This window comes from Malania oleifera, chromosome 11, assembly GCF_029873635.1.
Source record: "Malania oleifera isolate guangnan ecotype guangnan chromosome 11, ASM2987363v1, whole genome shotgun sequence".
Taxonomy (NCBI): Eukaryota; Viridiplantae; Streptophyta; class Magnoliopsida; order Santalales; family Ximeniaceae; genus Malania; species Malania oleifera.
This window is the reverse complement of record NC_080427.1, coordinates 7,884,837-7,899,853: the sequence shown is the minus strand read 5'-3', so window position 1 is coordinate 7,899,853 and position 15,017 is coordinate 7,884,837.

The window sequence follows — 15,017 nt, the reverse complement described above, 5'->3', positions numbered from 1 at the left end:
CAAACATACAAACACAACTACAAGTACATGTGCAACATAGACAAGTAAACATGCAAGATTACACATAAAAACATACAAGCAAGGCATACACAAGTAGCGCGCATAAAAATCTTAAGAGTCTTGTAGAACACCATCGAGCAAACTTGAAGTTATTCTGCTAGATCCTACGCCCTCATGAGATGATTAAGGACAATATAACCCCATTTTATTAAGCCCCTACTCGTACAAGTGTGCACACATACAAGCAAATAAACACATGTAATCATACATTCAAACATTAAGAAAATACACTAAAAAATGTAAGAAAAAAAATCCATTCAAAGTAAAAATACACTACAAAATGATCAAAATAAGCAAGATAGGTCATAGAAAGTTTTCTTTAATTTTTTCTATTTTGAAGGATTTTTCTGCAATTCTCAATGATTTTTAAAGGAATTTTCTAAACTTTGTTTACTTTTTATTTACAAATTTATGTTTTTTTGTACTTTCTCAAATTTTAAAACTCCCAAAAGCTCCCTAAATTTTTATGTAATTTTCTTTATTTTGAATTATTTTTTATAGATTTTAGTGATTGTCTCTCAATTTTCACCTATTTTTAAGGTTTCTTTAGACTTAAAACTCCTAAAACCTTCCCTAGATTTATTATTATTATTCCACATTTTTTACAAATTGTTATGCATTGTTAATTTAAAGAAATTTTATTATTAATATTTAATTAATTAAAAAATAAAATAAAATAATAATAGGGATCTTCAGTTAGGCCATATCTGATCCGATTTAGATCCATATGCATGACAAGAATGGTGTATTCCCAAGAGGGGGGTTGAATTTGGTATATAAAAGATTCCTTGATTAAATTCAAATCACAATCAGTATTTCGCAACTTAGGGTCTTTCTAAGCAATTTCCAATTCTACAGATATAAATGTATTCACATATTTAAAACAAATAAAAAATTCACAGCAATTTAAACATAAGCATACAAGTGCGGAAAGTAAAAAACGTAGGGAAGAGAACACTTAGACAAAAAATTTGTTATTGAGATTCGGCCAAACCAGCCTACGTCCCCGCCTTAAGCTAGCAGCTCAAGGATTCATTAAGTGCTCACTTTAACCGGGCGGAGTAACACCACTTACAACTCTCCTTACGGGGTAGAGACTCCCTAGCTCAATTACAGGGTTGTGCCACAACCAGTACTCTTTACGAGGCGAAGTCTCCTCTATTCTCTTATCGGGTGGAACCAAACTAGTTCTTCTTACAAGGCGAAGTCACCTCAGCTCAATTACCAGGCTGAAACAAACTCGTATACCTTACAGGACGATGACTTCCTCTTCCGACGACATGTCGAGAATACAAAGATGATAAAAGATTGTACAAATAAAGTGCTTATTTGTTAGCTTTACCGTGATCCCAAGAGGGGGGGTGAATTGGTATTTTTAAATTTTATCTCCTAGGTATTTCTCCTAGCAGCAATATGTTCACAAGCCTAGGGTCAATCTAGTGCAAATAATGTAAATATACCAGAAATTAAATAAAGCAGTTTAAACAACCATACAAGCACCAGAAAGCAGTAAAGAGAGGATGACACACAGATATGTTATCGAGGTTCGGCCAACTGCCTACGTCCCTGCCTTGACTAACCAGCACAAGGATTATTACAATACCTTGCTCACTTAAACGAGTGGAGCGGCACCTATACAAACCAGGTCAAATTACCATAGGACTGACCTCAACCTTTACACCAATCCTTACCGGGCTGGATTACCGCCCCCTCAGGCCACGCCTGGAATCTCTCAGATATACAGTCACAAGGTACAATATAAGAGTGCTTTCACGTAAAGCAGATTTGTACCACAAATGCGCACAAACACAAACACCACGGATGATTTAATAATGTAAGCTCTGTGTGGTCTAAATATGTCAACTCTCAACAATGTTTTCTATCAGTGTAGCAAGTACGTGAGAGTGTCAATAATAATAATCTATGTACTTCAAAATATTCAGTCAAGCGTGTTCACACAGAGTATCAAACAAGCCTCAACATTATCAATCAATAGAATGTGTCAATCATACGAATATGTATATGCTTGGATTGCAAAATAGATAATCTTTGTTTTCGACAAATGATATATATACTTGTACAAATAATACCACAAAGATTAGTGTAACAAGCACAAATATCTTTTCACAAATTGTTCAATAAATTCCACAAGATATTTGAGTAAGCTTGAAATATGCTTTTGCAAATCAAAACAAATACAAACTTCCAAAGATATTACAATGATAATGCAACACTCAGAAGTTTACCACAAGTCTTCTTTGAGTAGGCTTATTAGCAAAGCCTCCTAAGAAAACTTAGGTTATGCTCTCGAGAGAAAAATTGATTCAAACACTCTACACAATGAGAGCAAACCTCTAAGCAATAATACTCAATACACTTACAAATGATTTAGATAGATGAAGAAGGTAAGCTTGAGTAGGTTTCAAAAGGAGTATGAGTAATGAGAAGCAAAAATAAGTATTTTGGCTTGAGAGAGATTTTCTTAATCTTTTTGCTAATCAGTGCTTAATCCACCAAATGAAGGAGTATATATAGACATACTGAAAATTTTGACCGTTGGGGACCTATTAGGGATTGTTAGAAAATATTAATGACATTTAAAATAATTTAACCCTGTTTAAAGCATTTAACCATGATAAAAAAATAGGAGCAACCCGAGAGGTCCGGTCGACCAGAAATGATTCGATCGACCAGGACTCAAATGGCTCGGTCGACCAGGGGTGTTTTGAACTGAGTGGTCGGTCGACCGAGGAAGGGTGATTTTCCAAAATTCCGAGGTTCGATCGACCGGGCCCTTTTGAACTGAGTGGTTCGGTCGACCAGACCGCTGGGAATTCTCTCAAGACCCTTCGGTCGACCAGGTAGTTGGAGTACAAAAGTGTTTGGTCGACCGGGAGGTCAAAAAGTTGACTTTCAGGTGGTTCGGTCGACCAGGGTCAAATGAACTACATGGTCTCGGTCGACCGGGACCTAGGTCAACGGTTGACCCAGTTAGGGTTTAGTCGACCAGGCCAAAAATGAACTGTTTTGGCCGGTCGACCGAAAGTGCACCAAGAGTGCATTTCAGTTCCGTATTGACCCAAACAAGTCCTATTCAAATGCCTAATAAACATATGTGAAATATGTGTGTGTCCTAAGGTCACTTGGGGTCCAATTTGAAATCACCGAAAAAATCCGGTGTCGGTCGACCGAAGGTGCACCCTAAGGTTCTATCTCATTCATGGTTCAGTTTGAGCTTACAAAATAAATCATGCATGTGATGTGTGTGCTTATTACAAACCGAAAAACCCTAATTACTATTACAAACAAATTTCACTGAAAATTATTACAATTAAGAGTATGAAATTGTCTTCAAACTTTGAGCCTTCACGTGCCACTAAAGATATGCTAATATGAACCTGCACATGAACTAGATATTTATTAAATACAAGAGTATTTGTCATTATCAAAATCAGGGCGTGACCTATAAGGTCAACATTATTCACTAAGCAGATATGTACAACAATAAACGCAATGCACTCTAGTATGATGGGAGTTTAAGCTCAATAGAGTTTATATGCATTCTCTCGAAAATGTATATATGAAAGATTGTGAGAGATAAGGATAAATATGATCTTTGTTTCAAATATATAGTATTTGCTAAATGTATTTCAAAGATCTTAAAAACTCAAGCAATATCTCTAAAAGTATTTATTGACAATAAAGTGTAGGAGATAATGATGATTAGCTTTTCAAAAATATTTCCAATAAGCACAAAAAACTAGCTCTTGAATCTTGCAATGAGTGTGCAAAGATTCCCAAGTTGTAAAGAGTTTTCCCAATAATATTTATTAATGAAATAGTATGAGAAAAAACTCAAGCTCACTCTCTCAAAAAGATTTTCAAATATGAATGAATGAGAGAGTATAAGCTTTACAATGAAATGTATAATGCTCACAACAATGAGTATTCAATCTAACTTCAAGTTGCAATAACTTTGCAAATGAAGAAGATGAACTTAATGATCTCTTTCTATAATGATAAAAACAAGAGAATATGAGAAAGAGATTGAATATATGCTTGAGTATGTGAGAATATATGAAATAATAGTACAAAAATTTTAGAGAGAATATCAAGCTAATCAAGGTCACTAATCATGCTTTGGAATGACCTATATATAGAATTCCCAAAAATTATAACCGTTGGGGACACACTCATCATTTTAGAAAAGATTAATTGAAAAAATAATGACGTTTAGCATCGAAAAAAATTGGGCAACTTGAGAGGGTTGGTCAACTGATGAAGGTGTCGGTCGGCTAACCACACGAAAATTCAAGCCTTTCAAAGAGATCGGTCGGTTGACCAAAGTGCCGATCAGCTGACCTGTGTAATTTTCAAAATATTTTGAGAGGCTTGGTCGACTGAGGACGTGGCCGGTTTGTAACGACCCCAAAAATTTATATACATGATTAGTATAGTAATAAAAAAATTAAAATTAAAATTAAAATTAATTAAATAAAAAAACAAATAAAAAATAAAATTGTTAATTAATTAATTAATTAATATATAATAATATAATAATGATAATATAAATAATATAATATATATAATAATACATATATGATTATATATATATAGGGAAAGATGAGGATGTTAAAACATCCTTATTTGAGATGCAGCCCCCAATTCATCCATCCATCTCTCTCTCTCTCTCTCTTCTATTAATTAATTAATATGATAATAATATAAAATAATATATATGTATATAATTTATTTATTTAATTCATTTCTTAATCCTTAAGAAATTCCTAAAATTATGAAAATACCCTTTCCTCAATTCCCTATGAATAGGAGATTCTCATTTCATTTTTCATAGAAAATTTAAAAGAAGGAATTGAAAGATAAGTGAGAAAAAAGAGAATTTCTACATACTTAAAATTCTCACTTTTCCACTTTTCCCAACTCACTTTAGGAATTCATCTTAAACCATTTTGGAGGAGTAGATCAAGGTAAGTAAGCTAGATTATGTCAGATTTTTATAAAATGTACATATATCCAGGCTTATTTGAAAGTGGGCTGGATTATGTCAGATTTTATTTTAAAATATACCTGATTAAATTTGAGTAAGTGAATATGGTTATATTTGTTTTATTTAAATATATACTTGAGTAAAATTAAAGTACGAGGGTTTGATCATGTCCGTTTTTATTTAAATATATTTGAGTTAAATTAAAATTGTGGAGGTGATCATACCCGCGTTTTTATTTAAATCTACTCGAATATATATATTTATAAGAGTTTCTCAGGTAATTTATTAAAGTATAATTAATATGCAAATCGTGTGCCATGAGTTTATTTTATTGCATAATTGAGCAAGTTTGGGATTTTTGCGGTGTATGTTTATTACATGATTTATTACGAATAATGATGAGATTTATTTACAAATTTTATATTGGGAAAAAATGATGAGATTATTATACTATTTTTATTGCATAAATTACAATTATATGTTTTAAGAACCCTAATGGCTCGAATGTGGTGGATGCTCGGTACCGTAGCTACAGATGAGTATGAGTGTAGCCACACTGTTGTGGAAGTGTTGGCAGTGGATAGTAGATTTGTCCTGAGTGCACACCGGCTTCCAAACCAGAATGTGATAGGAAAATCGCACTTATAGACATGTTATAGTTTGATTTAGTTTGGTTGGCCAACCAAACAAAGTCTAGTTTTCGGACCGCACAATCCAGTCATGGGGGTAAACATGACATGTATAGGCCAAAAGGAGTTTTTTTATACATATTTACATATTTATGTGATGAGGGCCATTTATTGGGCCTAAATGATGATTTGGATGAAAACGTATGCATATATTTATATATATATATATACATAACCATATTTGAAGGACCTACATGATTTTCAATAAAGAAAAGTATACGCATATATGTAAAAAGAGCCCTAGGTAGTAGGGCTAAATGATGATGTGAAAGAAAGGTATAATGGGAAGTATATATATTTACATGCATACGTCTATTTACATAAAAATGATTTACTATTATTCAAATGCAATTTTTAATAGCTAAATTGTTAAATGAGTTATTTTTACACTAGAAAGCTCATCTCAACAACACACTGATAATAATATAGTCTATACTTACTGAGCGTCGTCTCACCCCAATCATTATTCCATATTACAGATAGGATTGAAGAGCATGCCAAAAATCAGAGTAGCGCAGCGAAAGCGTGGGTGAGATTAGAAAGAGTTGTTTAGATTAAATATTAAATTCGTTATATTTTAATGTTTGGAAATTTTTAAGGATGTATTAAATTTGATATTGGAGATACTGTTGTCTAAAGGTTTTTAGTACTCCGGTATAAATATATTTGAGGTCTTCCACTGTAAAATTATTTATAAGTTTGGGTTATCGCATGGTCGGCTGAGCCAAAGGCGATTTTCGAACCTTCGTAGGTTTGGTCGGTTGAAGCTTAAATCAGTTTATTTTGGCTGGTCAGCTGAGCTTGTAAAAATGGCTGAGTATAATGGTCGATTGACTGAGGGAGTCATGTTCATTTTGGGTTGGTCGGCCGAGGCTTTGTAAACAGGCTAGATATGAAGGGTCGGTCGATTGAGGCGTTTATAATGCTCAATGGTCAATTGACCGAGGTCCTTGAAAAACCAAGATTTCCCTAATTTTGACCTTAAAAATTTTACCCCTATATGTATGAGTATGAAATTTTAGTTAGGGGATTTTTCCTAAAAGGTTTTGGGACCTAAGGTTAGTCTATGGTCTATGTTGAGCTCATTAGTCCCATCATGCATAAATGCATTATTACAGACCAAAACTTAAATGCATTTACAAATAAAATATATATGTCTTCCTCTTCTTATTCTTTTGCTCTTCTGATTTTTCAAGGAGTACGCCAAGTGAAGTAAGCTTTTGGATTCTCGTGGCTTCCATTGTACCTCTCATTTGTGTGCATGCTGATTTTTAAACTTGCTCATACACTAAATACACACATGAGATACAAAGTGCATTGTAAGCATCAGAATAGGGATCAGACTCAAAAAGTCAACAATCTTCCCTTTTTTGATGATGACAAACACATAGGAACAAAATCAGTTTAGCTTGAAAAGGCTCCTCCAAACAATATGTATAAATTTAAAAATAAGCAGTATAGCTCAAGCACATCAAGAAAGAAGACATTTCAAATTAATGTATTTAGTTTTTGCATTTAAGCACAAATGCTCATAGCTAAAAAATTTACCTCATTTAAAATTATTTGCCTAATAAAAAAAATCTCCCCTTTAAAAAAAATATTTATAATTTTACTTATAAAATTCTCTCCCTTTTGGCATCAGAAAAATGGCTAAGCTAAAAAACCATTTGAGTATTAAAAGATTTAGATTAAAAATAGAACTCCCCCTATTTAAGTTAAAATTCTGGGCATAACACATACAAATAGTCTTATAACTGTGTTAAAGATATAGCAATTATGCATATACACACAATATAATTGGTCATTAAAAAATTTAAAAGGACATGTTAAGCATGGTTAGACTAGAATTATTCACAAACCATTTCTATTTACACGTTACATAAGACCAGCAAAAGAATGTGGTATATGATAGTTAGAAGTAGGTTTAAGTATGATTTCAATCTAACTAGTTAACATGTATTTTCATATAAGATCAATGAGCCAGTTATGAATTTTAATATATATATATATATATATATATATATATATATATATATATATATATATATGAACTAGGTTTGAGTATGATTTCAGTCTAACTAGTTAGCATGTATTTTCATATAAGATCAATGGGCTAGTTATGCAATTTAATATATATATATATATATATATATATATATATATAGATATGTGTGTGTGTGTGTGTGTGTGTAAATAAGAAGGCAAGATATAAGGAGTTTTAGTTTTAAAAATATTTCTTGCCATAAAAGAAATTTTATTTTGTAAAATATATTTCCCTTATGATATTATAACAATGTATTGGGGAATATGTTTGCTGAAAAAAAAACTTTAATACAAAGCTCAGACAAGCAATATTTTTATAATTTATCATTTAAGAGCATTCCATAAAATAACTAGAAAAATCAACCATACGGATCCTAATGATCAAATAATTCAAATGTAGGATCATATGACAAATTTTAAAACATGTGGCAAAGTATTGTATTTCAAGTCAAGATTTTCAAGAAACTCATCATATTTTAATGCTCATGCCACAATTCAACTCAATGCACATCTAAGCCTAAGGATGGGTGAGCGCAACAATATAGAAATTTAATTCTAGATGCTCCCCCTTTCGATTTGAATTTTAGCTTAGGTGCAATGAACTGCTTATACTAATAAGAGATTTATTTTATTTAGAGTACGTCGTATAAGCAATTATCAAAAGAACAAGAGTATCGATTTAACGATCTTTATCACTTGTCTCATATAGTCTCCCTATAGACTACAGATGCATCAGAGAAGAAATATAAAGACATCACTAATGCTCATAACTCTGAGAACAATCCATATCAATTCATAAAGCTTTAGGAGCAGGATATGATGTTCACGGTTCTTAAGAAGAGTCTCAATATTCAAAAAGTGAAAGTGATGCATGTAAGTATTTTATTGCTCTTTCTCTCGAGATGGAGCTCAGTTCTCCTAAATATGCAATGATTATGCAAGGATGAAGTTTGATATTCGTTTAGCTTTCACTCATCCTTTAAAAAATATTTTATCATGCATTTTATCATAATCATTTTTGCATATAGTTTATGGACTTTGATTATTTTCGGAAAAAGTCTAACAAAATTTCGACAGCATGCCGTCGGAAAATAGGACATTTCCCAAATAGATAGGCTCCAAACACTTGGTTGTTTACCGCAAATAAATCATTTTAAGCATGCAACAACCTAAATCTACTACCGACATGCAATTCACAATACTGCATCAGTCATGCAGTTGGCGTTCTAATTTAAGCATGCAATCTAGTAGTTCAATCAACAGTTCATGAAAAAAAAACCATCCATCAAAGACATTTACTTATTTAGTACATTATGGATAGTAGTCTGCAATGTTGTTCACGTAAAGACATATGAGCACAAAATATAAATATTAGAGCATTTAATTTATAGAACTATGAAGATAATGCTCCCCCTGAGTTATGCGTTCTGCTCATTTTATGCATTTTTCACTCTTTTCAAATTCTTAGCCAAGTGCTTTAGATTTTCAATGATTTAAACTTGGCCTTATATGCTTTAGCTTAGAGGACCAAAAAGTCACAATGAGTATTTCTATAAGTGTACCAAGCCAATTTTGCCTTTATCTTATGTGTTGATTTTTTGAGTCCGATCCCGTTTTGATTATGACAAACCACTCGTATCTTATGTGTGCTTTTTTAAGTGCTTGACTAGATTTACATTTCAGCACTCACATAAGGAAAAGAAAATTGAAGCCATGAAGGATTTCAAGCTGATTCATCAGGCGTATTCCATAATGAACAAGAAGAGCAAAAGAAGAAGAAGATGTTTATTTTTATTTGTAAATGCGTTTAGTATTTGAGTTTTGGTTTGTAATAATGCATGACATGCATGATGTGATTGAATGCTCAAAGGTCATAGACTGACCATAGGGACCAGACCTTTCACCTAAAACCTTTTTCAAAATTGCTTAAAACTTACTGTTGACCTTATAGGTCACACCTAGTCTTGATCATGACAAATACTCTTGGTACTGATGGGTGTACTAAGGCTTGCATGTAGGTTCACTGTGCACATGTATTCGGACTAAAAGACACACCATGATGGCATGCAGTGTTCGTGCCAAAGAATGAAGAATTTTATGTCGTATTTATATTTATCTTTCATTTTCTTCATTCTAGGATGTAATATTTATTATGGATTGTACACCCGGCACCTTGTAATAACTTGCATCATGCATGGTAGGTAGGTATGCTCATAACAGACCCTAGTTGGACCTTAGGTACCTACTTTTTGTATACAAATTCCTTAACATCACTCTTCATATCAAGGGAATCAAAATTGGCTAAAAATGAACTTAATTGAAAATGTTGAGAGGGTTTGGGCGACTAAACCCAAGCCATGTAAAACGGCTCGGGCGACCAAACAAGTCAAATATTGACTTTGTGTTCGAGCACCCGAACCTAATTTGAGCGTATCTCCTTTGGGCACCTGAACTTGTGTCAGACTACTTTTCAACTACTCGGGCGACCGAATGATCACATTCAAATTGGGCTCGGTTGACCCAATTGGTTGGTTCAGTTAACTAAACTTGGAATCGAGCACCCGAATTTACGAACAAAATGCTACTGAATTTTGTTCAGCCGACCAACCATTTCTTCAGGCACCTGAACTATTAAAAATTGATTTTCTAAGTGAGTCTATTCTGGCCCAAACTTCAGGCTGGGCACCCGAACCTCGCGGATTAAAATATTTTTTACCGATTTTTAATGGGGTAAATTGGGTTAATTTTCTTAATGGCTTTTGAAACATATTTAATTATTCCCATTGTGTCCCTATCGGCCAAAAAATCCTCCTTGCCTATAAATACCTGTTAATTTGTCATAAGTAGACAGGATTAGCATTTTGATTAAGGTCAAAATTCTCTCAACTTCCAAAACCCTATTTTAGCCTATACTACTCTCAAATACTCATACACTCCATATTTCTTTATCTTTAAAGTGTTGTGAGTATTTCTAAACTGATTATGCTTAGTTTTACAAGCTAATACTCTCATTTGATATTTTGTTTGATTGATTTTATTTTAGAGTATAGCCTTAAGTTCTTCCACCAATTTTCTTGATAAATCTTGTGTGGGAAGACTTAGAAGGTTGTGGTTCTTGCATTGTCATTGCAAGACACCTAAACCTATATTTTTGTGTGCAAAATCTTTTTGAAAAGCTAGTTTTTTAAACACTCCATTGTGCTTTGTATATTGAAATATCTTGTTGAGATTGTTTGAATCAACTTGCTTAGCATATTTGAAACCTGGATCCGATCTTGCGTTATTCACGTATTGTGTTTCAAATCTTGCTCTGATATACACTCTAGATCTGGACTAATAATCTATACTTGATTAAGTGCTTAGTACACATTAGAGCACTGAGCATATTTACATATCATTCGTGCTTGCAATATTGATTGAGTTGTACTGGCACACATATCTGTTTTTGTAGAAGCGTATTTTCGTGTACAAATTTTATACACATTGGTTGTATTCCAGGCATGAGCCTAAAGAGGGAGACTAACCTTGTTGAATAGTCCTGGACCGGCTTAGACCTGGTTTGGAAAGTTAGGTGCGCCATCTTGGTAAGACATGTTGGTTGAGGTCAGCCCCTTTAATTAACCTGGTTGTAATTGGTGCCGCTCCACCCGTTAAGTGAGCATTAGTGGAATCCTTGTGCTGGTGTAGCTAAGGCGGGGACATAGGCAGTTTAGCCAAACCTCGATAACATATTGCATGTATTGTTTACTTTTTCATACCTTACTTTTCTGCACATGTATGCTTTATTTCTAAATTGTATATATTGACCCTAGGCTGTGTTATACTGTTGTCAAAACTAGTAGACCTAGATGATAAATTTTAAATTCCCCAATTCACCCCCCTCTTGGGGTTGCACCAAAACTAACAATTGGTATCAGAGCCTCGTAACTTAGACTTAAATGTCATTTAGTAAAAGATCATGATGACTCGTGTTAGTGCATCCCCTTCGTGTGAGGAAAGATTGGTCGCACACCCACCAGTATTCTGTGGTGATAAATATGCTGTATGGAAATTCAGAATGACTGTGTATGTGAAAGCTTTAAATTGGAAATTTTGGAATGTCATTGATCAGGGTGATAGTGTGCCTGTTAAATCCATTGGTTGTACTATTGTTCCTAAATTTGAGTATGAATTGAATGATCATGATAGGAACTTAGTGTAGGTGAATTTTGATGCTATGAATACCTCATTGCATGCTTTAGATTCTAGTGTTTTATGTGAGGTTATGACGTGTAGTAATTCTAAGTAGATATGGGATGAACTTGAGAGGTGATATGGTGCATCCACGCAAAATAAAGTCATCTCTCCATGCGAATCAAGCTCTACTGATCTTGAGGGAGATAACCTGTGTTTTATTGCTTTAACTAATGATGATGTTATCTCTATTCCTTCTACTTTAGTAGACAAATTTGAAAATGATTCATATGCTAAATTGAAAGATATGTCTGATTGTGAATCATATGACATCACTGATGATGAAAGTATGCCAACTTATGATGAATTGCAACGTGAATTTGTTAGGACTCATAAGTTACTTGTTAAATCGAATAAGAAATATTTTATGCTGAAAAACAAGTATGATGCATGCATTAAAGAATGTGACTCAAAAGTTATCGCTGAAAGAGAAAATAATTTGAAAATTAAAAGACTGGAAAGCAGGAATGAATCATTAGAAAAGGATATGACTATTTTGAAATCTCAAGTTTCTAATGATAATAAAAAGGACCACTTGATTGCTGAACTTGAACAGAAGGCAAATAATTTGACTAGAGAATTCATTAAACTTCAGGATGATTGCAAAGGTCTTAAAAATTTGAAAATGAAAGAGCTTGAAAAGAAAATAGAGGACCAGTCTAGGATCATTTACACATTCACTAGAGGTAAAGACAACTTTAACAAGTTGTTAGGATCGCAGAAAATGACCTTAGATAGGAAAGGTATAGGCTACAATGGAGTAAGAAATAGGAAGAAGAAAAGTCTATACATGGGGTACTTTGTAAGAGAGTCTAAAGATTTTGCTAGCACCTCTTCAGGTCCATACACCAACACCTATTGTGCTTTGTGTAAGAAGAAGGGTCATACCAAGTTTGATTGTGCGCTTAAGATAAAGGGAGTTAAAATGAGACAAATTTAGAGAGTCAAATCCGATCCCATTTCTTCTTGACTTGTAGGTGTTCTCTTGTATCCATAGAACTAGTTAGGAGTCCTTATAAAGCCCCAAGTCTTGTTGATAAATTGTAGGGGTCTTGGCTTGGGAAAAATGGTCAAAACAAAAGAAGTTGACCAAGCTTGGGCGACCGAACTTGGAAGTTTGACCAGGGCGTTGACCATTCTTCGGACGGCTAAACCTCTATGTTCAAAATCATTCGAGCTGCTGAATTAGGTTTGGGTAACCGAATTTACTTTCGGGTAACCGAATGTGGACTTCGGGCGATTGACCAATGCAGTTCATTTTAAGTTCAGACGGTCGATCCTCGGTTTTGCAAAATGGCGCCTAAAATTCAGCTGACCGAACCATTGCTCGGTCAACCGAATAGACTCAGTGGAGCTGTGCAATTATAGTTGTTCGGGTGACCGAACCTCTTCTCAGGTGGCTGAACTGCACTGATATATATGGAAATCCACAAAAAATAACTCATTTTACATCCACCCTTGAGAGTTGCTCTGTATTTTTCAAAATTTTTATCTCATCATGGCGAGGGGCCATGACATGCTGCGGCAAGCATTCCACTTGAGCAGTGGTTCCCTACACCCGACAGATGAATTAAATATGATAGGGTTTTTTGTCTTAAAGATCCTATCCTAGGAAAAATCCTAGACGTAGAGTTTATGTAAACCCATTTCAATAACATTTTGGACATGTTTCGGTACTAGGGGTGGTACGAGTTCATCACCTTCCAGCCTTAGGGGATGTATCCTCTGCTCATCCGGCTATTCTACACCAATCTTGCACAGGATGGCCAGGGTTATTACTCTAGGGTACTCGAGACTGACCTCCACTTTAATGACACTTATCTGGCTGAGACGTTTCAAATCTAGCGTGGCGACTTTATCTGTCCTGATTCATTCTCCACCTAGATAAGTGAGCAAGATTTCATAGTGAGCACCTTCGTTAATCTTGTTATGAAGAATCCTGTAGCTAACCTGGCACACACACCCAACTACAGATCACTGAATTTGGAAGCAAAGGTGGTACACCACCTGATTTCATTTAATATACTGCCAAAGTTAGGATCTAGGGATCACGTATTTTATTTAGACTGCTTTGTGATGTGGTGCCTTTTCACAAGAAAGAAGTTAGATCTCCCCAGGCTGATCCTACGATGGATCTTTCTTAAGACCGTTGGAAAGAGGATCATACTGCCCTACGGTGGTATCTTGTCTAGACTATTTGTTAGGGAGAGGGTTACTAGCACTACATTTGCTACCATCAAGAAAGTTAGGCCCTTTAACATCTTTAACTCCACCACTCTGAAATTAATGGGATATGAGCTCACTAGCAACATGTGGTTGCCCACCGCTTCTGAGAGAGGCCCAGGAGCTCAGGAGATTGCGCAGGAGCTGCCCCACGCCATCCAATGCCGAGATCACGGAGGCCATCACCGACCTCTCTGCATCATTTCAAGCGTTCAGGACCTCCATAACTGAGCAGACATCCTCCTCTCATGCTAGAATTGACTCTCTTTATAGTGAGTTCTTCGAGTTCCAGTCAGATGTGCGGGCTAACTTTCATATTCTCAGTGAACGGTTGAAAGAGATGAATGACGAGGATATTGGGGAGGATGAGACGAGTGGTGAGGAGGATGATGATCACGATGACGGGGAGACCAAGTGGTGCACCGTGAGGATCAGTTACTTCATATCCCAACTTTTATCTTATCTATTTTATGCTTTATTTGCATACACTTTCATCTAGTTTGTAATAACTTTAAAACAACTTTTGTTTCTTTTTGTTTTACCGAACACGCTCACCGCACACACACGCAAATACTATCTTCTGGTGATGTTTTTGCTTATATTCATAAATATCTGATGGTATTTAGGCTTGTATGATTTTTGTGCTTACATGACTATACTACTAAAAACATGGTTGTGTTGAAAGCCTCCTGCATGGCGGATGCAGTGATTGAGAATTGTCTGCCGGTAGATTTATGTTCTCGCATGCCTTAAACTCTTGA